General features: G+C 40.8%; 1 protein-coding gene across 43 annotated transcripts in view; it reads left to right on the top strand.

The window, feature by feature from the left end:
• Positions 1-26,644, top strand: part of DTNA (dystrobrevin alpha) — a 357,744-nt gene that overhangs the window by 160,735 nt on the left and 170,365 nt on the right. For all 43 annotated transcript variants that reach the window (XR_011504463.1, XR_011504459.1, XR_011504458.1 and 40 more), the window contains exon 2: positions 6,140-6,269. The gene's annotated coding sequence lies outside the window, so the exon portion shown is untranslated. The remainder of the gene's footprint in view (positions 1-6,139; positions 6,270-26,644) is intronic.

Below are 26,644 nucleotides of genomic sequence, written 5' to 3'. Positions count from 1 at the left end.
GTGAAACTCAAGACTGCTACTGTCTTACGCTTGCTCGAGTATCCTCTTACAGTCTTGTTCTGTGTTCTAGGGAGTATTATAGGAGGTGAGTGAGAAGGGTGGTGTGACAGTGACTCTGCTTTCCCTGTATAGGTACCTAGATTTCTGGAATTGTGAAGTACAGCGCCGTGTTTCTGCAATCATTGGGCTATAATTTGATGGAAAGAAATTAACAGAGGCACAGCTCCGAGAGTAGATTAATTTCCAAGATTATTTGACCAAAGACTTAAAAACTTCACAGAAATGAGGTGGCTGCACAGCATAAAAGCAGATGCAGCCAGTCTCAACAGTGCTTCCCTTGGTGCAGGTGGGAGGGGTTGCGGGCGATTGGGGGTCCCGGGTGGGAGGGGTCCACCTGACTGCGTGATTTTGCCTTCCTGTGATGGGGCCACACTGGATCTGAACAGCTAAACTGTCCTAATGCCACAGCCTCTTTATCCTGGGAGCTTGAAGTAACAATCTGTGTCCTTAATAGGAAATATGTACAGACATCCAAGACCTTTCTAGTTCTCAGGCTGAACTTTTTGTGTCAACAAGAATAAATACTTGGAACAGAGAAGGTGCTCAAGTGTCCCTGAGCGCTGATTCTGTCTCCAGCTCTAAAGCATCCAGAAAAGCCCATTTCCCAGCAGTCCCCTCCCTGACTCTGACCTGATATCTTTGTGTCTGGGGTGATTCTGAGTTTAGTCCAAGAGCCACAATCCCAAATCCATTTTACTGTAGCGTCCTAAGCCACTTAGACATTCTTAGGCAAGTAACTAATAATCTGGTGAAATGATCTGAATTAGTTCCTGCCACGGCTCTGTTAGGAACTGAGTGAGAAAACGCTGAGATTGATGTTTGTTGATTGTTCCACCGTCAATCATTTACTGAAACAAACATTTAGTAAGGATTATTATTCCTCATTAAAGATGACGTGCTAAAGAAGCTAAAAAATAAACAGGACAGTCCCTGCCCTGAAGCTGCACAGAGGGAGAGAGAAGAAAATTCATGACAATTTTGCATGTATATACAAATCGTACACTACAGTGAAGGAACTCAAGGGTTGTGTGGAAACACCAAGGCCTGAGTGTGAAGGAATTCTAGGAGAAGAGCTGGGAGGTACAGGAAAGAGTTCGATGTGGTATATAGATTTGGAGGAAGCTTCAAACGGGGAATTAAGCTTACTTTGTGCAACTTCAGAGGTCTGGATGGGACTAGCGGTAAAATTATAGAATAGTGTCAGGACTGAGAGGGACTTGAACCATCTAGACTAGGGTTTCTCAGCCTTGGCACTCCTGTCATTTTGGCCTGGATGATTATTTTTTGTGGACGGCTGTCCTCTGCATTGTAGTATGTCCAGCAGCAGCCCTGGCCTCTACCTACTAGATGCCAGTTGCACCTACCCTCCCTCAACAAACGAAAATGTCTTCCGACGTTGTCAAATGTCCCTGGGGAGGTGGAGGCAAAATCACCTGTGATTGAGAACCATTGGTCTAGACCAGTACCCTCATTTTGCTAACGAGAAAACTGAAACCCAGTTGAGAGTAAATGATTTGTGCAGCTAGTTAGTGATAGAGACAAAAAATAAAACCAAGACTTCTAATCCTAGTTCAGTCTCCTTTCCATAACACCAGAAGATGCTTCAGGGACCTTTCAGACCTAAGTTTTTTCCCTCTCCAAGCCTCTTTGTTGTTGAGAATCTAACTGATGCTGTGTTTCCAGAATTCCAAGCTCAGCCTCAGCACTGGTGTGAAACCCTCGCGTGCCATTTATGAATATGGCAGCAAAGAGTCACTTGTGGAAAGCAGAATCTATTTAAGTTGTTGGGAAGTTATTTGAACAAGTAGTTATTGTTTCTCAAGTGACTTTGATCATTCTTAACCAAAATCCCTTAATAGCTGCTACAACTTATACCAACCAACAGTGTCAAACACCAGAAAAGACCAACATTCGTATGTTTATGAATGCAGTGTAGCTCTCCATCTTTGCATTTCTCTGGAGCACCTTTTGCATATCTGTGGTGGTCATCATCTATAACTGGTTCTTATAACACTGAACCTCCCTTTATGGCCTCAATGATCTGAAAGTGGTCTCCATCCTAACCTCTGATATCTAGTAATCTAGACTCATGGCCGGTGGTCTAGTGGTTAAGATTCAGTGCTCTCGCAACCTCAGCCCGGGTTTGTTTCTTGGTCAGGGAACCACACCATCCATCTGTGGGTTGTCCTACTGTGATGGCTGCATGTTGCTGTGATGCTGAAAGCTGTGCCACCAGTATTTCAAATACCAGGAGTGTCACCCATGGTGGACAGGTTTCAGCAGAGCTTCCAGACTAAGACAGACTAGGAAGAAGGAGTTGGCCACCCACTTCTGAAAAAATTGGCGATGAAAACCCTATGAATAGCATTGGAAGCATTGTCTGATACAGCACCGGAAGGTGAGAGGATGGCGCAAAAAACCCAAACTTGATGGCACTAATAACAAATACTCGTGGCACTATAGTCTCCCAAGCGTAAGTAAAAGAGAAAAGAAGACTACAGAGGAAGAACTGGAGAGTACTGTCATTACTCCTCCTTGTAACATTTAGGCAATCCTATTTCTACATAATAATGAAAGTAGATAAAATGCCTACTTGGGTTCTTCATTTTTTTCAGTGTGAATAAAAGGCCTCTGAATTCTTCCCATTATGATTAAATTATTTTCAGTGTGGTACAAACTCCTAGGAGGAAGAAAGAACAAATTGGATGAAATAGTTATAAGTAGAGAGAACCAAAATATATATTCATTCCTTCATGCAGTAAATATGACTGCAGGCCTACTACTTATCAGGCATTGTGCTAAGCATTGGGGTACAATAGTGAATAAAATTCCTGCCTTCATGGAGCTTACATTGTAGTGTGAAGTGGCGAACAATGAAGAAATAATACATCAGATAGTGGAAGAGCTATGCAGGAGTAATATCAGGGTAAGCAACAGAGAATGAGGGGGGAGTGCTATTTTCGGTGGAAAGATCAGTAAGGACGTAAAAGATGAGTAATACTGTGAATATTAACTCCACTCCAGTCTAATATTTTGGTTGGCCCCACAGAATCTCAGTTGAGAATGACCACTTATGCCATCCTTGTATAATGAAGGCAGGTGCTTGACTGAATCCCACCACCACGAATGACCATGGAGCCTTTATTTAAATTGACACCATTAGTGTGCAGATTACTGTCTTTTTTTTGGTGGCCTATTCTATTTTTGTGTGCTTTAAGTTGGAGGAGTTATCTTATTAAGCAAAAATCTACCTCCTGCAATTCCCATACAACGTGTATGCCTAAAATATGGTACCAACTTAACAAAATACTTAATTTCTCTTGTGGGTCTCCGTGGTAAGCTATTGCCTCCCAACTCAAATCCGGACACTCACTAAAAGCTCTTCAGGAAGCTAGATAAAGAGACAGTATTTTTATTTCATCCCAGGACACTAGATTTTAATTTCTAGTCACACATTAGTCAACCTAGAGTTTAAGTTAGCTGATAGAATTTAAATAAGAATTTAAACAGAGAAAGCTTTCGTTTTCTATTCCCACCCAATGTTTACATGAGGATTTTGCTTTGCAAGTTTCCAGTGGGCTGCGGCAAGAGTGGAGAGTAGGGGCGATGCCTTTAATTCAGTGGCAGTTTGGGAGGCTGCCACCCTCAGGCTCAAGAGCAGAAAGAATCACGGCTATTCAGTTCTACATACTCTGGAGTATTCACAGAGACAGAAGCTCAGAAGGATAGGGATGGGGCTGCCTCCAATTAGACAACTGCTTTTGATCATCACCTGCAAGATACATGCTGAAACAGGGGCCACTCCTTGGTAGGGGAGGAATGGCAAAAACTAAAGCCAGCTTACAATCCAGATATCATCCAAGTTGCAACTTTTATTGGAATCATGGATCCCAGTTGTCGTGAATAACCAGAGCCACCCCATGGCTTCCTTTAACACAGTGTTTCTACCTGAGCATCTTCTCCTTTCCCTCCTAGTCTTTTTCGGTCTGGGCTGACCCAGGGACCTTGGGAAAAAAAACAAAACAAAACATAGCAACCTTCCCAAAATTGCTGGGTAGGGGAGCAACAACTAGCAGCAAGATCCTCAGAGGTCCCCAAGCCAATACCGAGGGATTTCTTGAGTGACTCTATATTGCCAGATAGAGTTGGATGTAAGTTTATCTATGTTTGCAAACTTTATTTTTTAAATATATAATATACACATAGTCTTAAATAAAAGCATGTAAGATTGTGTAAGATTTCCATTTATTTCCTGATGCTGTGGCTTAGAAAACTGCATTCATTGAGTGGGGGAAGGAATAATATTATAATATACAACTTATTCCCAGATGCATAGGGCTAATTTACCCAAACCCCAATTTAAAAAACAAAATCTTAGCAGGGCTGGCTCCATAGCATAGTGGTTAAGTTCAGCACACTCCACTTCAGCAGCCTGGGCCTGTGGGTTCGGATCCCAGGCAAGGACCTACACCACTCATCAAGCCATGCTGTGGCAGCATCGCACATACAAAAAATAAAGGAAGGTGGGCACAGATGTTAGCTCAGAGCCACTCTTCCTCAAGCATTAAGAGGAAGATTGGCAACAGTGTTACCTCAGGGCCAATCTTCCTCATCAAAAAATAAAAAATAAATTGTAGCATGTACTTTAAGAAAACAAAAAGTATCTGAGAATACTACTGTTGTAACAACACATTTAATTCAAAGAATCCCAAATACACATATGTACTTAGGATCTAAGTACAGGGAAAGACTGTTGGGTTCTAACGTGACGTAACAAGGGTTAACCATGTAGTGGAAATTTCTTTATCTCCTGTTAAATAAATCTCATGCAATAATGAATATGTCTGAGAACTTGGATTAGAGAGAGAGAGAGAATTATTGTATAGAATTTTCTCTATGAACCTAAAATCATAGGATGCCTGAAGCCATAAAAGCAGAATAATTATTGTAATTGTTTGAGATGACCTGGGTTAAAGAAAACAATTGGGAGAGGAAAGGGCAGGGCTGGAGCTGAGGACAGAGGGCATTGACCACCCAGCCAGCATGCAGACCTAGGCTCCTCTGCCCTTTCCTCATTCACCCCCTCTGCCATCAGACGCCTTCTCCCCTTTATTTCCTGTGATCCCCTCCTCCCCACTCTTTGTCTTCATCTTAACCTGGGATTTCCTGAACTTCAAATTTCTGCTGCTTCAAGGCATCTAGCACTTGGGATAGTAACATCCAGCCTGTGTGTTGGTAGTTGAAGAAAAGGGGAAAGGGCCTGAGGAAGGAAGACTGTTGAGAGAGACCAGCTCCCTGACGGACACAGTGAGTGGAGCTCTGGGTCACCACCGGGCAGAGGGACAGGGAGTTTTCGGCTTTGGGAAATGCAGCCTGGAGCCTCCCTCTTTCGAGTCTCAACTGTGAGTTTCCTCAGAAGGTAGAGGCTTCTAAAATTGTTCAACTTTGTTAAGAAACATTAGCAGATAATTTTCCAAACTACTATTTATGTCCTTACTACCCAACATAATAAAGCACATGGATCATTAAATACCGTCAGGTGGCCTTTGCTATCGTTTGCTCTTGCAGGACATCTACTAAGGGTTGCTCAAGCTTACACCATTAGAGGAGATTCTGGTATAGGACTCTGACCTCAACTGTAATTTCCTTGGCTTTAGTAGAAATTATGGTAACACAATATTCCAGAAAACTACCTACTTGGAAAATACAGAAGATTCCATGTTTTCCCATTTCTGGGTTTTTAATCAACTAAAAACAAAGAGCTCTGCTAGGAGCTCAGGGTTCAAGGTCACTCTCTGTTACTAACCAGCTGCTTACTCTTGACAGTCACTTCACCCCCTGGGGTCTCACTGTCCCCATCTGTAAAATGACTTCTGGCACAAATGTCTATTATTCTAAATATTTCTTAGAGTAAATGCAAACCAAGGTTCTGAGTTGAGTATTACAAATCACTAATAGTGTAGGAGGGTATTTTTTAAATACCATATATTCTAGGTCTGCCTGTCCTGGCTTCCTGTTTCTGTAAGTAAACATGTAAGTGAGTTGCTTAGCTAAATAAAAGTGTATTTTCTCATTGCAGATCAATAAGATTTACCAGTCCCTGGATGAAGTGCTTGAGAAGTCTTTAAATGCCATAGTCAACTGCCATTTCAAAGAAAAGAAAATAGATGGTTTTGGAAGGTTCATGCTGTTTCTTCATTGAATTTTAGGTGAGTGTGTCTGAGACAAAGAATATAAGATGGACATTGAACTGTTTCCCCTTAAAATGCCTTTCTTCTTTGCATGAAAAGAAAATGGGGTTAAATATTATCAACATTTTGTACTTTTAGTGAGGTGCCAGACAGTAAAAGACTGTGCCTTTTGTTTTTTTATTTATTTTTATCATCAGAAACCATCTGAACTATGAGGTGTGAGATGATAGAGATAAGTGTGTGAGATAAGGACAACATTTTAGAGGCTGTCCATTGGGAGATTTTATATTGCTTAAATTAAAGTAGGGCATGGTTTCGTTTTGGTGTGGGTTTTAAACTGCTGTATACAATTAAGCACACACATGTTCACACACATTGTTTTGTTTTGCCTGGACACAAAATGGGTGGATAAATATTTTTTACGTCATCATACTTAATTATCCTTCCATGCTACAGAAGACATGAACCTACAAATTGATGCTTTACAATTAGTCTGCAACGTGCCATTGTCATTTCTCAGAATGGAAAGGAATGGAGGAATTGAGTGGGTGGTCTTCCTGAGGAAATTGGGTGGCTTTCCACCTCCTCCCTGAGTCTAGTTTTCAAAGTGTGTTTTTATTATCTACTTTGAAGAATGGTAATTTCCAGAACATCAGAATACAGCTATATTCACAGTTCTGAATAAAACAATGCAACTGACAGAGCATTGACCACTGTCTAAATCGAATCCAAAAGGCAGGGATGCTTTTGTCAATAAACTTCGGATTAACTTCAAAGTGAGGGTGGATAATTCTCTCATAATCTTAAAGGTGTGTAAATTTGGTTTATTGACATTGTATCTGGAACTAAAATGGTGATTTCACTTGTTTACAAGATGTTTGTTGAATGCAGTTCCCAGGAGCCAAACTTAGTGCCCTTTAAAAATATCAGTAAATCAGTTTGCCTAGTGTAACAGTTACTCTGGAGGAGAAAATGAAAATGGAAAACTTACTTAACTCTCTATTTTCTGATTGGCCGGTCTATGCCTGTTTTGACCTTCACATCCATTCCTTGCCCTGCTCTTAGTCTGCTGGTTCCACGGGGGCTGACCCCTATGGGCTGGGTTTTCCAGCCTCCATTGCCCCCAGCTTCCCCCAGGGACCTTGAACTCTGAGCTCCAGTAATATCACCTCTTCCTTTGTCCCTTGAGACTTGTGGGTGTTAATGCCTTTGGCTTCATGCTGGGGCTAATCTCCAGGTTGGTTCATTATCCCCAGTTTAGCTCTCAATTCTTCCATCATCTGTGTAACCAATTCCCTGGATTGAATTCCATCTGCTTTAAATAGTTAGCGTGTTTTCTCTTTTCTTGGTTAGAGCCTAACTGACCAATCAGTACTTTGTTAATTTCTCCAAAAATGATCGGAAGAAAAGTGAACAGGGATTGCTTGCTTCTCCCAAGGAAAATAAATGGTTCTCAGAAAATAAATTTAAAGTTACATGTAAAGTTGGGATTTTTACACTGAAAACAATTTAGCTTAAAAGATTTAAAATCATATTCTAAGCTATACAATGTTGCGGTGTTAGTTTGTTGCTATTAACGAAGTCATTATCAAAATTCCCATCTTGCCTGTCACATTAATGGGAATATTTTTTTAATTCTCAGATCCGTATCAAATATGATTTTAACTTTTTTTTTTAAGATTTTTTTATTTTTTCCTTTTTCTCCCCAAAGCCCCCCAGTACATAGTTGTATATTCTTTGTTGTGGGTCCTTCTAGTTGTGGCATGTGGGACGCTGCCTCAGCGTGGTTTGATGAGCAGTGCCATGTCCGTGCCCAGGATTCGAACCAACGAAACACTGGGCCGCCTGCAGCGGAGCACACAGACTTAACCACTTGGCCACGGGGCCAGCCCCTGATTTTAACTTTTTTAATATTCACTTTTCACAAACTTCTGCGTGTGTGGGATAAGAACTTAATCTCAGGGCATCAATTTCATTCCTGCATTCATGTTTAAGTCTAGAGTTTCAGATCTGTTTTATTATGGATCTGATCTCTCTCTTTCAGTAATGGTTGTGTGCTAATTGAAGATGCCTTATGATCTGAACACATTTCCTTTAATAAATACTGAATATATTGGAAAGCATCGTGATCAGGATGCCAGTGTCTGTCTTTTTGGACAAGTAAACTATTTACCGTTGTCCCCACAATCCCACTCACTCTAAAGGGTGTGGTTGGTATTAAAGAAGCTTTTAATTTAATTATTTTGGCACTTCCCTTGGTTAAGTGCCTTGCTATTTTCACTTCCTTCTCATGTATTTGTGTAGACATTTTCCTTTTCAGTCTTTTCTCAGAGGTCATTGTGACTGCTCATCTGTCCATTTCAATGTATTGTGGACACACTCACAAGGACATGGTGTTCCTCCTACCAACACTCTTCATCTGTTCAACCAATGTTAATGTTAAACCTGCAATGCCTAATTGCGAGTCCTTTTGGACAATGTGAAAATGCCATCATGGGCGGAAATCCTTGGACCCCTTCATAACCTAAAATTAAGAGACATAGGGATGTGTGGGGATGTTCTTTATGGTGTGGTTCAAGACGCAGTGAATACTGACATTCTCGAAACACATCTTCCTTAGTTTGGCACCGCACTGAAAATCCTAATGATTAACATTTCTCTAGAGCTTATGGAAACGAGGCTTTATAAAGTCGTATTCAAAAAAAGCTCTTGGGAAGAGAAAGACATCCGTTAATAATACATACTCCATCACGCGTAAGTGTAGTGAATTAGCAAAGAAGAGACTCCTGAGGCAGTGGTGCAAACATTTAGCTTCTGAGGGTTTGGTACACACAAGTAGAAGGCGGCTACTGACATAATCTCACTAACATCGCAATGTTGCCTGGTGGGTAAAGGCAAACTATCATAAAAGATAAGTGAGGCTAAGCAGATCCTAATGTCATATTGGAGGAGACAGTAGGAGGAGTGGAGGCATTAGTCCTTACACTAATGAGCAACATCGTGAATGGAGATTTTAAATCACTGGTACCCGAAGAGTTCAGAAAAGTGCTTTAGCCACGATGTCATCAGTAGTGCTTCTGCTGAGCCACAGAGTGTGATGTTGGAAAAATCAGAAGTGTTTAAAGGCAGAAATCATCTGTTATCCATCTTTGTATGCCTGGAAACTAGCACAGCACTTGGCACAGTGTAGACAATTTCTAAATAAATGACTGGGGGATAAGGACAAAGGCGCAGAGCAGTGCTGGCAAATGCTGAGTTCCTGCTTTATACCAAACACTGTTCTATATACGCGTATACTTCATTTCAGGCTTAAACAGCTCTATGACATAAATAATATTATTTCCCTTTTTAAAAATGAGGAAACTAGAGCCCAGAAAGGTGAAATAACCTACCCAAGGTTAAGTAAGTTGGGGTGAAATTTCAAATCTAGACAGTCTGGCTTCAGAGCCTGAGCATTTAATTATTTTGTTCCACCGTCTCTCATGTATTATAGTCATCAAGTAACTAAAACACAGAAGCAACACTGTTTATTATTTACAAACTTATGTCATTCTAGAATACATTGGAATTAAGAGATTCTGCCCAGATCTTGAACAGCCTAGCTTTGAACACAAATTCCCTCTTTTCGTTGTTTCTACTTTCCTTTCCTTTTAAAATATAACTGCCTAAATCAACTTCCTAATTTATGTTCAGATCTAATCATTTCCATTCTTTAATAGTTCATTCTTAAATTAATATTTTAAAAATCCTATTGCTCCTTTCATGCCTTTGCTTGATTTAAGAATGTATAATTTTGAGCAGCCAGTTACTAAAGCTCTCCAGGCCTCAGATTCCCCACCTAAAAAGATATGTCTAATTTGTAAGGAGAACCAGAAAATAATATCCATAAAACAACAAAGTACAGTTCCTGGTACACATAGGCGCCCCGAAACAGTAGCCAACATGATCTACTTACCCTCGTGCGCTTCAATCTCAAAGCCAGTGTTGGCTGCCCCATCAACAGCGGGACAAACCTGTGTCCTGTATTCCTTAGCATGTCATAGTACAGGCACAACAGACCTCTTGAGTCTCAGCATCCACCTTTTCCCCTCCTCAGTTGACCTTTGCTAGCATAGGAATGATCTCCTCCTCTAGGCCATGTTCTTTGTGCCACTACTTTAGCTCATGCTGGTTCTTCTGCCTAGACTCTCGCATCCACACCCCCTCACCGACAAGCAGCCAGGCACTCTTCAATGACTTGCAATATCCTAGTCCTCTTTCAAGCTCCATCACAGCTATTGCTGTTAACGGGTTCAGTGAAGTCCTTGATGAACTCCTCCTGGCTCAACAGTTACCGGTCCGATCTCTGGATTCACACAGCCCTGTGGGCCATTTCTAGATCAGCTCCTATTGTAGACAACAGAAAGAAAAGCAATCTCCTTCAATCACTCACGGCCTCATGTAATTTCTCATGGTATCTGTCCATCTTCCCTCTGAAATTTTCATCAAGGATTAATGCCAAGTGTTTTTTTTTTTTCGTCTTTGAATCTCTCATACCAAGCTCAGAGTAGTCTCCTTTTTTGGTTTTGAATGGAGTATGGAGGACCATATTTTGAGATATGCTTGAGTGCGTCCAGTGTGGTGAAGATTGTAACACTTCATCAAGCCATTACAAGCAAAAGGAGAGCTTCATTAGGGGAAAGAGGGCTTTACAGAGAGGATCTGGGCCAGGCTGTGCCAAGTACTAAAGCAGTTGCTCCACGAACATTATCGTATTTAATTTTCATAATAACCCCTCAAATTAGCTATTATTTTCCTCCTTATTTAGATAAAAAAACTAGGGTTTCAAGAGTTTAGGTAAGTTGCCAATGTCCTATTTCTGGTAAGTGGCAGGACAAGATTGTTAAGTCATATCTTTCCACTGCAGCAAATTGCCGTTCTCAAAGAGCTTTCCAATTTAATCCTATGAGAAGAATATGTATGTAAGATAATGCTAGAATCCTCCATTTAAAACATTTCCTGAGGAGTTAACTATTTATAAGTCTACAGATTCTTTTCTCACGGCAAATAAGTTGATGCTAAAATTAGCATTATTTCTGTTCAATGAGAGTTTAAAAGATATAGCACCTTATGGTTCTGAGACATTTGTTTAAGCAAAAACCTCATTTATTGATGTGAGCGTAAGCCTGGAAATGATGTCTAAAGCTGTAGACTGATAGCGTTTTAGGGCTAAATGGTATATAGAATCAGCACTAGAGCTAAGGGCTTTTTAAGGCAAGGGTTTCTGTCTCTCTACCTTTTTTCTCCTTCAGAATATTTATGAAATGAATATGTATAGCTAATTATGAAAAGGTTTTTTGGGGGATGCAAAATAAAAATTTATGTAGACATCATAGTGACACTATTAGTGCTTCTTAAGAGAGTACATAAACATGTTCTGAATTTTTTAAAAAATCATACTATTCAAATACCATGTATAAGAATAATAATTGATATAAATAAAACTCAAAATTTTCAAAAAACAATCTGACTTCATTTTAATTGCAAAAATCAGTATCCATAGAGAAGGATTCCTTCTTTTTGTGAAAAATCCTAATGATGCTTATGCCACATTTATACCTATAGTGAGCATTCATTCATTCGTTCTTTAACCACGTATTACACATCTCTTATGCTCCCTCGCTCTGTGCTAGGCACCTGGGAACTGAGATAAATAAAATATAATTATTCCAAGTAATATCCTAGTTGAATTTGCCACAGATTATGTCTTAGAATCATAGAATTTAAGCCTCAGAAGGGATATTTCAGATTGTCTAGCCTAGACCCCTGTCTTAGTCTGTTCAGACTGCTATAACAAAATACCAGAGACTAAATGGCTTATAAAGGATGGAAATTTATTTGTCGCAGTTCTACAAGCTGTTAACCACAAGAGCAAGGCACCAGCATGGTCACGTTTTGTTGAGCACCCATTTTCTGGTTCGTAGCTGACACTGTCTCTCTGTGTCTGCCTGTGCAGAAGGGGCTAGGGAGCTCTATCAGGCCTCCTAATCCTGTTCATGTGGGTTCTACTCTCATGAGCTAATCACCTCCCACCTCCCAATATCATCTTATTGAGCATCAGGACTTCAACATATGAATTTGGGGGACACCAACATTCAGGCCAAAGCAACCCCCTAATTTTACATTTGAGGAAGTTGAGGCCCAGAGAGGTTAAATACTACCCTAAAAATTAGCAGCAAAGCCATAGCTAGGAGTTGAGTCTCCTACCACCTAGGTCCTCTCCACCGTACTACAAACTTGTCAATATTTTGACATTCTTGATCTTATTTTCCCCCAAGAGAAGTTTCCACATGTAAAGAGAGAAGACTAACAAAATAAGGTCGATTTTGGTTTTATTTATAATACATAGAAGTATATTTACTATTCATCAAGTACTTACTGAGAATTAACTAAACATCAGGAGCTTTGCTAGGTGCTGGACATACAGCCAAGCAAAACCAGAAATGTCTTCCTGGCTCACATCCTGCTTACCGTCTTGTGTGCATGTATGTGAAACCCCAGCAGAAAAGCCCTAAACTGTCCTTTAATGGGAATACCAGAACAGTCCAGGTGATGACGCACATGATGCTAAAAATGGCAACTAAAGTGACTGTAACATAATCACTTCTTTAAAAAATGTAAAATGGGGCCAGCCCAGGGGCGTAGTGGTTAAGTTCACGTGCTCCACTTCAGTGGGCCAGGGTCCACAAGCCCGGATCCCGGGTGCAGACCTAGCACCACTTGTCAAGCCACACTGTGGCAGCATCCCATACAAAGTAGAGGAAGATTGGCAACAGATTAACATCTGGCTCAGGGCCAATCTTCCTCACGAAGGAAAAAAATGTAAAATAGTGTGATCCGTATGTACCTTATATATTAAAACAAAAAGATACATGTCTTTGATCTACTACTGTTGTATGGATAACTTATTAAAATTCCAGAGATGGAAAAGAATTTTTAAAAAGATGAGCAGCGTATGTACACTGCTGTGTCTACCTTTGAGTAAGATAAATATACATTATCTTAGAAAAAAATGAGAATTCTATTCACCTTCCCAGGTCATGTCCCTGCCTGTTGAGTTGTCTTTTGTTTGTGGATTTCTTATTTCCCCAGAAGAGTTTGTGGAATGTTATTTACCTTTACATAAGTATGAGTTTAAAAATTATGATCATGGTAAGAATAGATGGAGCAATGTTTTCCTATGAAAAACTAAGGATTGTGATGTGTTTACAAAAGTTAATAATAACGTGCTTTAATGTGAGTGCATTCGTGTGAGTGACAGCTTATTGTTTTAGCTTGTATTTTAACCGATTGATTTTCGTAACTTTCAAATCCTGACTTTTAAATCTGTGCAGAGTTTATTTTAGCAAAACCTTAAACTGTGAGTCTGAGAGTTTCAAATCATCAAAGCAGATGAATAATGTAGCGCTCTATTCTGTCAGTTCCCAACAATTCTGTAACAGTGGGTTAGAAATTTTGCTGTGTTTATGTGTGTGTATGATACGCTTTCAGACTCGGATAAACAGTGGCTGCAATTTTTCTTCCAGTTCTAGTTGCATAGATGTGTAAGGTGGCTGTCTTTTCCTAAGAACGTGCTTTTGTTATTATACCACTCCTTCCTAATATATATGAACGACTCTAGTATCACACAGTTTCCCTTCTGAAGTTGAATTTCTTCCCATGCAGTAGCATCCACAAAAGGCACATTTGGAGAGAAAAAAGCCTTATCGCATTCCAGATACATCCTACCTTCTTCCCATTCAGCCACAGCAAATGAGCCTCTCATGACCTCAGTTCAGTAAACCCCTGTGTTATACTACCACAGAGGTAGCCCCCCTCTGTTCGTTGACCTCCTACGTGGCCAAGAATGCCACCACGATTAAGACAAAGCAAGTCACCATCTGAATCCCTGACACATTCCCACAGCACTTCGAATCCTCCTTTGGCAAGAAACACTTGTACACATTAAGCACAATTGTGAAATTACCCTAAAATAAAAACTCCCCCACTCGCTCCTGGAGTCTCCCTTCCTACAGTACGAGGAGTGAAAGGGCCAAAGAAGCAGGGCTTGTAAACCGCTGTCCTGAACACAGTTCTTAACAGGAATTCCTCCGTCTGATGAGATGGACGCCGTTGAGATTTTCCATATCATCCAGCTCTGAGGCTGTTGTGTGCAGGGTTGTCACCTGTAAGCATGAAGGCTTTTCAGTAAAATGTTGCTAATGCACTTTCTGAAAGTGATGGCCCTCCTCTTTTGTCTTACCTAATAACAAAGATAATAGTCTAGTTCAGCTCATGATTGCCTTCTCATTAAAATATTCAGAGCCCCTTCCTACTCACACATGGCGTTAGTGCTTAATGTAGACCAACTACAATAAGCTGTGGTTGCTTAGTAACCGGTGGAGGTGTGTCAAGAGTCTGGAGAAGGTAAATGAACACCTGAAACTTTGAGATTAGTTTCAGCTGGATGACCCCAACCTTCATTCTGCACTGGCCGTCCCAGACATTTCTAATGGACTGGGGAAACAGTGGCTTTCTCAGAAGTAGCTCACTAAGTCATAAAAATGAGAATTAGCATTTGACTATGCCCTTCTCTATGATCTGGTAGGGGTTCGGAGAATGACCAGAAGCAAAGAGCCTAGGTCCTAATGTCTTTGATGTAGTTTTTACAGAATACAGAACGCAATGTCTGCTAAGACTCATGCTCTCAGCTTTTTCCAAATGCTTATGATTCTCTTTGATCAGTTTTGGGGGGAAAATATTTCTCAGCATTTATTACATTCTTTGATACTGGTACCTTTTCCAAGTTGAGTTTTTAAGGATTCTGAAACATTTCTCCCCCTTTTGAAAGGCCGTTAAGTTCGCACACTCCGCTTCAGAGGCCCAGGGTTTCACTGGTTCGGATCCTGGGCGTGGACATGGCACCGCTCATCAAGCCATGCTGAGGCGGCATCCCACATGCCACAACTAGAAGGACCCACAACTAAAAATATACAACCACATACCAGGGGGCTTTGGGGAGAAAAAGGAAAAATAAAATCTTTGAAAAAGCAATGGAGAAACAAAGGAAAAATGGGTAGAATAAGAAGACTTTTAGCAGGATTTGAAATTAACCCATAAAATAAAAAATACCCATACCTTCTCGAGAAAACATCAACAACAACTCGAAATGCATCCGTATAATGCCATTCTGTTCTAACTGGGCTCCTTGGTTTTATGCCTGGCTTCTAAAGTGCCAGAATAAAATACTAAAACCCTTGTTAAAATGTTTTACTCAAATAAAAGGGAAGGGGGACATTACATTTTTATGAAAATAGCAATGAATATACTACTGAGTTGAAAGCAAAATTAGCATGAATTTTTAATGGGGAAAATAAGACATGAAAGAAATGCCAGCATGGGACATTGATCCTAGTAATGGACCCCACCCTCATGTCCTGCCGTTGCATCACCTTCCTGTGCCCACAGAGAGGGAAATTTGAAAATATGAAGTACACCAGACAAGGTACACACTTCAGTGCTTGGAAAGAAGGTTGGTTTTTTATTAAAATAAGAAAAATGTCACTACTCATAGCAAAACCATGTATGTGGACTCTGCCCTATAGATCGACAGAAAATCATCTACCACTCTTTCTTGAGAGGCATACAAAGACCTGCTCACTTGACGCTAAAGCAGTGATTCTCAATGAGGGGCAATTTTGCCCCCCAGGAGACATCTGGCAATGCCTGTAGACATTTTTGATTGTCATGCCTCCAGGGGAGGGGGTGTGGAGTGCTCTTAGCATTGAGTAGAGGCGAAGACACTGCTAAACATCCTACAATGCTCAGAACAGTCTCCTAAAGAAAAGAATTTATCTGTCCCAAAGTGTCAATAGTGCCAAGGTTGAGAAACCCTGCTCTAAAATATTGAGAGCCACAATTATGCTGTACCAGTCTCCGCATTAGGGACTGTCCATATGTTACCTACTTAATACTCACCACCATTCCATTAGGTAAGTAGTAGCATTATCTTCATTTTCAGATAATGAGATTGAGGCTCAGAAGGTTAAGAAACTTACTCAAGGCCATTCAATCAGCAAGTAGTGGACCCTGAATTCAAAGTAGATGAGACTCCAAGGATCAGCTTCTCTCAGGTTGATGTGGGGTCAGTGAGCCGAAGAGTTGAAAGAAAGATTTCTTGGACTCTCAAAATCTGGCAGTAGTGCTCTTTTATTTAGAGAATAGTATGGAACAGCACAGGGACAGGACCCATGGGCAGTCAGAGCTGCTGCTGCCACTGCAAACATGAGTTGAGGGTAGGGCTAAATTTAAGGCATAGGTACGTGAGTTATCTTTTTACAAGACAAAGGGAAGAATATGTAAAAAAAAAAAGTTGTTAAAATGGTATCAGTGCTGGTGGGGTCTGGTTATTGGGTGGTCTTATAACTTTTAGATAAGAATCAAACCAGATTAAGTAAATGGCAGAAGCCACCACCTTAAATATTATCTTTGGTCAAAGACAAAGGAGGATGTTGGTGGTGGGAGGAGTCAGCTACATGAGGTTACCAGACAAGCACAATAAACAAGACTTAAGTCCTTGCCCTCCCATTAAGAGTTTCTAGAGATAAGGTCATCCCCCCTTCCTCCTGGTGCAGAGTGGGAGGCACCCCCCACAGATGGAGACTTCCTTCACAAATGCAATTGTCTCTCATCAGAGGGCAAGCAAATTCCACTCCTCAGAGCCTCCTTCTCATCTGCAGTTTTTAACAGTAACCAGCCTAAAATAATCCTCATCAAGATCCCTATACTAGCCACCTTCTGTGCTCCCTGAAACTCTGCGTCCCCAGAGGGTCCCTATTAAAAGGCGCATGTGCCATCTGAGCAGGCTGACAAGAGAGTTACTCATGTCAATTTGTCTACTCCCAGAGTCTAGACTGAATTGGCTGGGTTCTAGGGACATAGACTGGATGAGAAGAGATGACATTGTCAGAACAGGAGACAATGAATTCCTGAAAAAGGAAATTTCACTTTAAGAGCTTTCTTTGGAAGGGAAGATGGGATTCCAGGACAGGGCTTAGAGTACAGAAAAAGCCAAATTGTGCACCAAAGCTTTGATGGTGTGAAATAGAGAGTGCCTGAGGAAGCAAGTGTCACAGGAGGATGTGACACTCCTCCTTTAAAGGAGGGACAGGCTAATTTCTCCTGTTGGAGAAGCCCTCTTGCCTGCTTGTTGCTTGTCCCTCAGTGAATCTGAGCTACCGGAAGAGCAAGGGCAGCAGCTAGGCAGCGGCAGTGTGAAACCCCCGGGAAATGTTGACAATCACAAAACAGGAAGCAGACGATTTACCTTAGCCAACACTTGCAAAAGAACCCCGTCACCTATGGCATGTGAAAAGAAAACAGAATTCTATTTTCAGAGCATGATTTTGCTTCTTGACTCATAATCCCCTTGACCTAGTCCTTCACACGATCTAGCATCTGCTGCTTTTCCATACTTCCGGTGATGGCAAGCTGAGCCCTACTACTTTTTCAGGTTCTTCTTTAGCCATTACTCACCACTCAGCCTGTGCCCCAGCCAGGGAGAATCATTCACCATTTCCTCATTCACCAACATTTTTTGATCTGTGAGCCACAAACTTGGTGGCTTATAACAACAAAAACTTATTCTCTCAGAGTTCTGGAGGAGAAAAGTCTGAAATCAAGATGTTGGCAGGGATACGTTCCCTCTAAAGGCTTGGGGAAGAATCCTTCCTTGCCTCTTCCTAACTTCTGGTGGCTCCTGCAATCACTGGCATTTCTTGGCTTGTGGCTGGATCACTCTAGTCTCTGCCGCCATCTTTACATCGCCTTCTCCTTGTATGTGTGTCTCTCTCTTTGTCCTCTCCTCTTCTTATAAGGATACCAGTCACTGGATTTAGGACCTTCCCTAATCCAGTATGATCTCATCTTGATCATTTAGCTAATTACATCTACAAAGTCTCTATTTCCAAATAAGGTCACATTCTGAGTTTCTTGGTGAACAGGAATTTTTGAAGGACATTATTTGTATTAGAATGCTGCAGAGAAACAGAACCAATAGGATATATATGGAAAGAAACTTATTATAAAGAATTCGATCACACACGTGTGGAGCCTAAGTCCCCAGGTCTGCAGTCGGAAGGGCTGAGAACCAGGAGAGCCGATGAACTAAGTTCCAGTCTGAGTCAGAAAGCAGGAGAAGACTGATGTCCCTGCTCAAAGACCAAGACCTCCGGGCAGAGAGAGCAAATTCTCTCCTGCTCAGCCTTTTGTTCAATTCAGGCATGCAATAGACTGGATGAGACTCACCCATGCTGGGGGCAATCTGCTTTACTAAATCTGCTGATTCAAACGTTAATCTCATCTAGAAACACCCCGACACACCCAGAATAATATTTAAAGAGCTATCTGAGCACTTCATGGCCCAGTCAAGTTGACACATAAAATTAACCATCACACTACTCAACCCACTACCCTCCCCCCAGCAAATTTTGCTTCATATGTTCCTGGCATCACTGCCAAGGGGATTGCAATAGCAGTGGTTGACTTAGATCCGTCCTTGAGACCTATGGTGGAGGCATGGATAAGAGTTCTGCCCACAAAGAAAAATGGAAGAATGGATATTAGGTAGGCAAACAACAAACCTGTTACGTTTCCATATATTTCTTTTTTGTGACACAGACCCACACATATTAGTTTATGCTTTGTGTTTACAAGTGACAAGAAAAAAAAATCACTCAGGCTAGCTTAACAAAACAGGGACAGTCAGGCTTCAGAAAGGGTAGATTCAGGGGTTCAGAGGTTATGCTCAGGACCTTGGCTCTTTCCCCTTTCTCAGCTCAATTTTTCTCTGGTGTTGGATTAATACTTAAGGAGGCTCTATCAGTGCAGTTATAAGGAAAGCCACCAGCACTTCGCAGCATACATAATCTACCCGGCCATAGATCACAGAGAAAAGAGCTTAACTTTGTTTCCCACAGGACTTTGATTGGCTCTGCGTAGGTCACGTGGACATCCCCACTACAACTTTTATCTCCATTCTGATTACTTTAGTATACTTATGGATGATCCAGTCGATACCTTCCTTGTATCCAGGAAAAATCCTTCCATTTGATCTCAGCAATCCACTTCTTTGATCACTGGAGCTAGTTATCTTCAGAAACTGAACCGCTCCCACAAGCAGAAAATAAGGTATCCCACTCTCCACACACCACATCCTACCCTTCCGGCTCTGATCTCCACATTTGCAATTCTTCATGTTCGTGACAGGGTCTTTTGGTCCTAGTTCTTTCTCACTAGTGAACAATCTCCTGCTGCCTTTACTTCCCTCCTTGCTTGCTTAGATTCCATCATCCACCTCTTGTACAAACTTCTCTTTTATGTACCTTCGACTCCCTTGCACATCTTCCCTCCCATCATATTCAGGCAATAGCTGAGCCGTGGATGAACCCACTCCCCTGACTTAGCCATACTTTCACCTGTTTGGCTGAGCTTCGTTGAAGAAAACCACACAACTGAGCATGCTAGTATCATGCTGGGCTCACGATCACCGCTTTAGGTGTGCTTCCAACACTGTGGCTAGCCTACTGTTCTTCTAGTCAGCTCACTCTCCTACTCTCCACAATGACTAGTTCATTATTTCTCCGCTTGCCTCAAAACCTCTTCTCCCCATTCCTCATTCTGAGCTAGCAACCTTGCTTCTTACTTCATTGAGACAATGGAAGCCATCAGGTAGGAATTCCCTCTTTCCATTCTCAAATGTACAAATATCCCTTTATCTGCAGCCTTCAACTCCTTCTTCCCTCATGTCAGAGGAGAGGCAATTTCTCTGCACATATTCTTGTATCACATCCCCTTTTACCCTCTTAAGAACTGAGCACATTTATTTGGTCAGCCATTTTCTCTCCCACATCATCAGTCTCTCTAGTGGACCACACCCCTCAGCATGTAAATATTTTCCAGAGTCTCCTATATTTGAAGTATTCTCCTGATTTCACATTTCCTTTCTGTTGCTGCCCCACGTCTGCTCTCCTACAAACCCAACTTTCTCCAGAAAAAGAAATTGTTTATACAGCCTGACTTCACTTCCTCACCTCCCATTCTTCTGCTGCCCCTCACCATTCCACGAGAAAGCTTCTTATTAAGGTCATCGTTATCTCCATATTCCGAAACCAATGAATGCTTTTTCAATTCTCATCTTACTCAACCTCCCAATAGCTTTCAACTCAAAGATCACCTCTTTCTTTCTGAAAACTCTTCTATCGTAACTTCCATAGAAACACGTTCACAAGGTTTTCCTCCCACCTCCCTGAGCCTTCTGTCTTGGGGAGGAGTCTTGGGCATGCTTCTCCACATATGCTCTCCTTTCCCCGTGGCTTTGAAACAATCTCTTTGTGCCTACAACTCCCACACGTACATCTCCATCCAAGCTCTATCTTCAGGGCTTCAGGCATATACAGACATAGCCTGTGTGACGTCACTGCTTAACTGTCTCAGAGATGTCTCAACATGCTCCTGCACCCAGATTCTGCTGTGCAGTAAATGGCACCTCATTTCAGAATGCTGGGAGTTTTTCTTTACACCCTATTCTCGCTCACCTCCCACATTCAATCTATGACTGATTCCCGTCAATTCCACCCCCAAAATATATTTTAAATGTGTACCCTTCTCAGTGTCTCCATTGTCAGCATTTTGGTCCAGAATCACCAATTGGCCTCCAGACTGGTTTCACTTTATCCACTCTTGCCCTACACATAGCCATTCTCCACACCATAGCTAGGGTGTTCTTTTAAAAATAAAAGTTGGATTATGTTACTCTTATGTTTTAAATTCTTCAAAAGCTTCCCACTGCACTTAGAGTAAATTACAGAATCCTTAACATGGCCTACAAAGCTCTGGTCCCTGCCAACTTCTCCATGCCATGACCCTCTGCCCTTTATGCATAATGCTCCAACCACGCTGGTCTTCTTGCGTTCCTTGAACACATCAGGCTCTCTCCCGCCTCAGGGACCTCCCATGTGCTCTTCTCTTTGGCTGAAAGGCCTCCTCCTCATTTTTCAGAGGTATCATCTCAAGTGTCACTTTCTCAGAGAGGATAGTCTTTCTTCATATCCCATTCCAAGCATGGACACAGACTTAGTTACCCACTATGAAGCTGAGAACAATTCTCAAATGTTTCCTAAAATCTTGATGATAACAGAGAGATATTATGTCAGAATATTTAAAATTAGCCATCATCATAATTATTCCTGAGACCATAGTCACACCCTTCAGAAGGGGTCCCACATTGGCTGTTTCCTCCGGGGCCACCATGTTTTAGAACCTGCTTTGCCTTCAGGTAGGAGTCCCCCTTGACCTGGACCTCATCCACCATGTTCGGAACTTCAGCACCCATTCTGCTTGGAGCTAGTCCGCAGACCCTTCCCATTCCAGTTCATAACTCATAATTTTCCAGCTATACCACCCAAAATGAACACAGTATTTTTGAGTGTCTTAGCTTCTCTTCTCTCTGCCGCTGTCTTCCAGGCTAGGCACAATAGGCCCGTTAAAATTTATCCCAAAAAAGATCATCATGAAGTCTGTAGCCTCCCTAAGTCTATGGGAAAGGATGCAATTTGAAAAGCAACAATCCATTTTAAAATCAAGTATGACATTTGTGTATGATGATACAGATCAATTTTTGTAGATATTTACAAAATATGTAAAGCTACTTATTTACATAGAGATGGATATGAATAGGTAAATACAAAAATGTTAACTGTGGTTGCTGGGATTACAAGTGATTAGAAAGTATTTTTGCTCACTTTTATTTTTTAATTGATCTACGATATTTACAAAAGATATCATAAAGCCTGAAATAAATAAAACAAATAGTGTTTGTATTTAATACTTTGGAAATTATTGCTACAACTATGACAATGCAGGTGAGCAATCCGAATCGCAGGATCTAATGTGTGACTTAGGGTTTATCTCTGTTGAGTGTGTGTGTGTAGGAGCATATAAACACATAATTCTGTCTTCACTAGGATGTAAAGTGCCTTTACATCCGTAACAAATATGAGCAGCTAATAGCCTCCAAAACTCTTTTTATCTCTGATGAACAACGTAGACTGCTAATGCCTTTCTGCTGTGTTTTACTTACAAGCTATAAATTTGATATTATATGAAAAGGTCCTTCCTAATGTCTCACCTGGCAAAAGCATGCTGTGGTGCCTTCGGTAAAACACGAAGAACACCTGCTCACCATTATTTACGTGCAGATATCCGTTCAAATGCTTAAGTGCCTCCCTCCCAGGCTTCTATGCCACTTCTCTTCCTGTTTATTGTTCGCCGTTCTATAAGGGTCTCTCCAGTTCCTCCATTTCGCACGTCACTGTGAGGTTCTAAATGGAAGGCAGTGGCCAGATGAGGAATTGACTGGTGTGAAGTGTGGAGCAAGGATAATACCTCCCACACTGACTCCAGGGAACTCCTCAACGTCGTATGTATATGGGAGCCTTTGAAATGTCAGATGGATAGTCTCTGCAGATGCAGTATTTGCCACCACAGACACCCAGAAGGGGCCAAAGTGCCCAATATCTTTATGTTATGGGTCAATTTATATAAAATGTGTTTAACTGACAAATGAACCTATTTTAATTCATTCCAAAAACCGAATTCACTTAAGTATATTGAATGAAATTTCAAATATTATTTTGTCACGTGTCTCGGTGTATTCAAACAATTTTCTTGGTAGTGTGTATTTCTTCGGTCTTCTTTTCCTGTTACCTCTTCTGGGTCATTTTGCTCTGTATTCTATTGAACCACATATGCTTCTCTTTTTATCTTTCCCCTTAAGTCATCTTATATCCTTTTTCAACTGTTTCTTACTCTGTTTTTCCATAATAATTTACTCTCTATAGTCGGCATTATTTTTTCTCCTAACTTGCTTCATTATCGAACATCTTTTATTTTTATCACACTTGTCGTCAATAGTTAACTTTTACTGAGTGCTTTACAGGGTACATGACATTGCATTTGCTTCCTAATCTCTCCATCTCATTACCTATGATATATATATATACACATATTACTTGATAGACAGTTACTGTTCATCCTCTCCGCCTCACCTCTCCACCAATCGCTTCATTCCTTGTCCTTTCCCCGGGGCACATTACAAAGGAAGGGAGAAGCTCAGTAACTCCTGTCCTTCCTCTAGCTAATCTTGGTCACTGAATATGCTCCTAGGGCATGCCAGGCACCCCTCCACAGAGCTTTAGAATGTACACTTTGCTGATACACTCCAAGTCCCTGAAGACAAAGTAAAAGAATCGGGGAAAACACGCCTAATATTCCAAGAACAAGTGCTTTCCAAGCTCAGGGCGCACTGAGCGGGTGATTTTTTTCTCCCTACATGTTCTGCTTAAAATGACCTAATTAAATTATCTGTCTACTCAAAAGTTGTTAATTATATTTTTTCTCGTATATTATATCTACAGCTATGCTTTCTTCATCCATAGTCTTATCTCCCCATCTAGGTTGCAGGCCATTTATATTTCTTTGCCTACATCTAGTACAATATGTGCTTTTAGAAGGCACTTAATTAAAATTTATTGAATTAGAATGTCATCTCACTTTAGAATAAGCCACACGAAAGAGACCAAGAGACAATGATCTCTGTGTACTGTGTATTCAGACTAAGAAAATGAATTCTTTCAAGAGCAAAGTCTCAGGAATCTGCCTGTTTCCTTGACTTCACAGGTAGACTTGGTTTTCAGAAATATCCTTCCCTTTTTGCTGTAGCTGAGAAAGAATGTATCCTGTCAAATGGAGACATCATCATGGCTTTGCAAACACACCCGGGTTTACAGGGCATGGCATTGTCACAGAGGGTGACCAGATAGAGACTTGTTCCCCTTTCCCTGTGAGTTACCAGTCTGCCACTCAGTTCACACAGCTCTGCTCTCCTGACAGAATGCAAGGCCATAGAACTCAGAGCCCACCAAGGACCTCTGCCTAGATTTCCATCAGTTTGAGCTCACTAACTGACCTCTCAATTCTCTTGGAACCTTTTTCCATTATGTCCTCCTCGGTGCAGATTTTTTTCTGGGAGAATATTTGCTTCTTCTCAGTATCCATTCTGATTTGCTATCAGTGGAAGGTAGCTTTAGAGATTCTGCCATGTGGATTGATCCTGACAAAAAAACCAGCATCGCCCATCTCCAGGTAACTCCCATTCCTGCCTTGGACTCTAGAGCACATTCGTGGAGTTTCACAGACGATACCAAACGGAATTGGGAGGGAGCATCAGAGACGAATAGCCCTTTAGAGTCAGCATGGTGAATTTACAAAAAGCCAAGTGGACTCGCAAAGAACCCCAGTTTCTGTTCTAGTACTAGAAGGGTTCATGGCAGGACTTTGAGCCAGTTATCTCACATAATGGAGCCCCAGTTTCCTCATTAATAAAATCAAGTATTATACTAAATTATAGGTGTGCATCCTGCATATTCTAAAATTCTGAGCTTAGATTTTCTAACCTAAACTCAATAATCCTTCCTCCCCCACAGGAATCTATTCTAAGGAAATAACCCAAGATGTAACCAAGAATTTATATACAAAGTATATTGCTTATAATAAGAAACCTGGAAAAGACTAAATATACGTTTAACAATAATGGATGGCTAGATAAATTCTGATATATCCAAATGGTAGAATTTTATGCAACTATTAAAAAACACTTTCAGGGGCTGGCCCCGTAGCCGAGTGGTTAAGTTCGCGCGCTCGGCTGCAGGCGGCCCAGTGTTTCGTTGGTTCGAATCCTGGGCGTGGACATGGCACTGCTCATCAAACCACGCTGAGGCAGCATGCCACATACCACAACTAGAAGAATCCACAACGAAGAATATAGAACTATGTACCCGGGGGCGTTGGGGAGAAAAAGGAAATAATAAAATCTTTTAAAAAAAAAAAAGCACTTTCAAAGAATATACAATACCAGAGTGTGCTTATTTTATATGTCTTTCGTTAAGCAGAAGAAAGCAATATTTGGAATTATCCAGGATTTTTAATATATAAATTAAAGAAAGGAATTCAAATGTCAATATTGGTTATTTTAGATAGTTGAATTATCTGTGCTTTTAATGTTATTTCACGTATGTTTCTGTATTTTTTGTCTTTTCTACATGGGACATGTGATATTACCTTTTAGTAAGAAAATGGATAAGCAGCGTAACTTTTAAATATTAAGTTTAAAAACCGAGTCTATTTTTGGCTAAGGAAAAATCCAGAATATAACTGTATAATTATGAATTTGAAAGAGATGAGAAATACAAAAGCAGAAATTCAGGAATAAATTTCCGTAAGTTAGGAGGGCAAAATGATTCAAGGTTCACAGTAAGTTATCTGTAGGGTATGTAGCCGTCAATTTCACAGCGCTATTTAAAAACAGGTATTATTTATAGCACCGTTAATACAATTCAAAAGACGAGGGCATGTTTTGAAAATATCTTAAGGGTAAAATAGAATATCTTGATGTTGACTTATATAAATTGAGATGGCTTGCAAGGGCCTTGTTCCCTCATAAGAAATTTTCATGAATAGAATAGATACTAATCCGATTAATATTTTTTAGGTCAGCTGCTCAAAGCGGCCCGAGAAACTATGTGCTTGCAGAAATTGTTCAATAGATCACAATCTTTTTTTGTTGCTGTTAACAAGTTTTCTTATTTGATTGAAACCAGTACCCTAACAATAAAGCACCTTGTGGTATTATAAAATAACAATTTTATAATGGGACCTGAAAAGTTGCCTTTGCAGAGGTTCAAATTGTTTTGTCTTGTTTTAATTTCGTTAACATTAGCAGCCAGTTTTTTTGTAACCAGGCTGCTTAATTCAAGCTCATGACCTCTGAGCTCATGTTGTTACCTTGAGTTTGTGCGGAATTAGGTGCCCTCACATCTGACGAGCGAGCAGTGAAGCAAATAACCTAGTGAGCTCCCTTCCGTCACTGTGGGACCAGGACTTGATAAACAGACTTCCCGGGACACGTTCTGAAGCATTATGTTGCAAAAACTTTTTCTCCCTAGGTGGCTGGATTCTTCTTAGGAAATTAAGTGGGTCACACCAGCACAGATTATGTTACAAATTTTGTTCACACTGAGCGAGAAGTTAATCTTAACATGTGCAAAGGGGGATTTAAAACTTTGTGAAACCAAATAGACTGGCATCATATTCCAAATGCTTAAGAGAGAGAATCAAACAAGACACTTTACTATCAGACAAAGGATGTTTACTACTCATATTAAATGCTCTCTTAGCAGTCTACATTAACTAGATAAATGATAGGCTCTTAAATTTACAAAAAGAAGGTCAATTAGATACATAACCAATCTGTAGGAGAA

This window comes from Equus asinus, chromosome 7, assembly GCF_041296235.1.
Source record: "Equus asinus isolate D_3611 breed Donkey chromosome 7, EquAss-T2T_v2, whole genome shotgun sequence".
In the NCBI taxonomy this organism is placed as follows: Eukaryota; Metazoa; Chordata; class Mammalia; order Perissodactyla; family Equidae; genus Equus; species Equus asinus.
The sequence above is the reverse complement of the archived record's forward strand: the minus strand, read 5'-3'. Positions and strand labels throughout refer to the sequence as shown.